Source organism: Quercus suber, unplaced genomic scaffold (genome assembly GCF_002906115.3).
Source record: "Quercus suber isolate HL8 unplaced genomic scaffold, Cork oak 2.0 scaffold_999, whole genome shotgun sequence".
NCBI lineage: Eukaryota > Viridiplantae > Streptophyta > Magnoliopsida > Fagales > Fagaceae > Quercus > Quercus suber.
The window spans coordinates 84,526-87,545 of NW_027070414.1; the positions used below are offsets into that span (position 1 = coordinate 84,526).

Here is a 3,020-nt window from a genome sequence, read left to right on the forward strand (position 1 = left end):
AAGTAAAAAGTGTTTCTGGCAGTAAAAACGAAGAGTGATCATTCACGTTGTTAAGGCTTTAAAGCACGGCAGACGGCTTTAAAGCACAGCAAACAGCTTCATGCACAGCAAACACAGCTTCTTTGCACAAGGCTTTACGACAGGAAGCTTTAAAGCAAGCTTTAAAGCTTCGGAGGAAGCTTTACTTACTACAGTAGAAAGCTTTTTTCGCACAGCAGGCAGCTTCACTACATAGCAGAAACTTTTATTGCACTGCAGACGATTTTAACTACACAGCAGAAAGTTTTTGCTGCACAGCAGAAAAGTTAGACCTTGGCAGAAACCGAAGAAATAGTTCATTCTGCAGTAGAAAAGTCAATCATGCGCAGAAACTGGAGAAAAGTTCCTGCGGCAGAAACAAGGGATAAGCCCCAACTTCGCAGCATCTTTCCTTGGACTTGGACTCAACGTTTGCGCACAAGCCGGCCCAAGTTGAGTTCCAGTTGGACCGGTCTCAACTTCCTTACTCAGATCTCGGGCCTACTACCACGGCAGGCAGCCCAGCCCAACGCGCAACAAAAGGCCCCCACAACGAGCAAAACTCCCACGTCACGGATGAGGACAAGATCCGCTGTTCAATGCAAGACGTTACGGAGCCAACTGTACAAGCCATTGGAACACATTAAGGGCATTACACAGCATCAAGCGTTACTCCAAAAATTTAGACCTCCATAACTACCAAACGGCTAGGAGCTTTAAAGAGTGTATATATAAAGGCCACACATCGCAAGGCAGGAGGTACGAAAAAAAACCAATAGCAATTCTTTTTATCTTGAGACACTGCATTTTTATCTATAAACTGACTTTGGCATCGGAGACGCTGTGGCAAGGCACCACACCGGTGACCACCTTTGGAAAGCATTCTCACGCAGACAGAAGGGTATCTCCATTTGATCATTTCGACTGACGAACACACGCTTCATTATAAATCATACGGGAAACACTGAACAACAAATCACACAAAACCATACAACAAAAATATTAAACAAATTGCACCATCCTCATGGTGAAGCCTATATGATGACAAATCAACAAGCAAAAGAAAGAAAAAAGAAAATATTTGATTTACTTGTTAGAGCTATAACTTCCAACTAGTTGTGTATGCTTCCCAGAAAGAAAATCATAATACTCAAGATAAAAATGAGCCAAGCACTTACTTCTAACACACACTTAAATTCAAGTTTTTGGGATGACCAAAATTTTAGCATCCCCACACAGGATGAACCACAAGAAGACGGCCATAATAAAATTTCACAAGGGAATGGAAAATGATTAAGAATAAAAATAAAACTGCATAAATCTTCTTACAGCTATAATGGGCAGTGGTTACATATTATATAGCTGATTAAAGTAATAAAGAGACGAGCTCCAAAGAACAATTTCTTTCAGAAATCTAGGTAATTCATCTTGAAATATGACTGAGTAATGAAGAGGGAGAATCAACCACATACCAAAAGAAAAACCCAGCATCTTTCCTTTGTGATGCAACCCTAATAGAAAATGAATTAACATTTCTACTGCAGCTTCAAATGAATCCATATATTGGAAGATTCTACTCTTTTTTCCCTAATTGATCATTGGGTTAAAGTAGATTCAACATCATTGCTAAATCATGCAGTCATATCAAAATCATACCATAATTCTTTGATTCCTTAACTATTTAATATCATTTTTTTAACCTTGTTTATATCAAATCAGAAAGAGTACCCAAACTGATTACCTAAAATACAAGAAACAACCTGGATAAAAGATCAGATCTAATCCAGTATCATTATGATCAAACAATGTTAAATTTATATAAGATGTTGGAATTAAAAGGACATACCAACAGTCATGAGTGTGCTTGCACTTCTTTCCACCTCCTATAAGCACATAAAGATCCAGTGAGTAAATTAATTGCACATCCCACAAAAACACCAATTAGTCTATTACAAAACACGACAAGAAGAACTATAGCTACTAACCTGAACCATCAATTGGCGAGTACGCCGAAGGCTATCAGTGATGCTTTCAGCAGCAGATGTCATTCCAGACTTTGTCCTGACAGACAATTGTCGATCATACACTACATTAACTAATCCACATTAAAAATATGACAAACTTTGTTGAAGTTCATAAAATATGCCTAACATTACAATCCCAATATTAAATTTGGGAACAAATATATAGAGCATCATACATACTGTAAGTTGCGTTTGCGAATTATGGACTCTCCTCCACCACCCAGCAATAGCTCTCTCTGCAATTAACACAACTACGTTAAACCAAACCTCATTTCAGAGCTTGCTGATGTGCTCTACCTCAGCTAGAACCTCCTCCCCTCATAAGTTCTAGGGAGACAGTGAGGTCATGCTTAAGACCCATTGTGTAAAATAAAATAAAAAAAAACTTACAAGCTTTTCACAAAATGGGTTACTTCAAAGGTGGGGTATTAGAAATATATTTCCTCATTCAATTTTGAAGGGAGAGTATATCTAAACATGGAGTTGATTACCTCTACCTAAGCAGCTTTCCTCATGTTAGCATTTGCTTGTAAATTGGCATTACTCAAACTCTGTCGCAAACTAGCAACAATCACAAGAAAACACAAGCATTGCCATTTAACATTTTTTTTTTCTCTCATCTTTTTCAGCAATTCTAAGAAAACTAATAAAGCATAGGGCATTGTATTTGGTTGTTGAGAAATGGTAAAAGAACAGAGGATTATACTAATTATAGTTGAACTCACTATATTTGATTTCCAACATAATCCTCTAATCAATGCAATCGCTTTTAACTAGTTGGCTTCAAAGTTCAGTTCCTATCAGGTAGGGGTGGCAAAATAAGCCCAAACCCACTTGACCGCCCAAACCTGCCAACTTTAATTGAACCTAAACCCACCCAATTATTAGTTGGGTTAAATGGGCATCAACCCAATTAGACCCAATAATTATTGGGTTTTAACTAAAAACCCATTGAACCCCATTTAGCCCAAAAATAAT

General features: G+C 37.8%; 1 long non-coding RNA gene across 1 annotated transcript; it reads right to left on the bottom strand.

Annotated features, from left to right (window-relative positions):
• Positions 1 to 1,834: 1,834 nt before the first annotated feature.
• LOC136065511 (uncharacterized) lies at positions 1,835 to 2,642 on the bottom strand. The gene is made up of 4 exons (XR_010627148.1): positions 2,534 to 2,642; positions 2,223 to 2,278; positions 2,004 to 2,079; positions 1,835 to 1,901 (listed from the first exon to the last, which is right to left on the bottom strand). It is a non-coding gene; the product is annotated as an uncharacterized LOC136065511 (long non-coding RNA).
• Between the last annotated feature and the right edge of the window lie 378 nt (positions 2,643 to 3,020).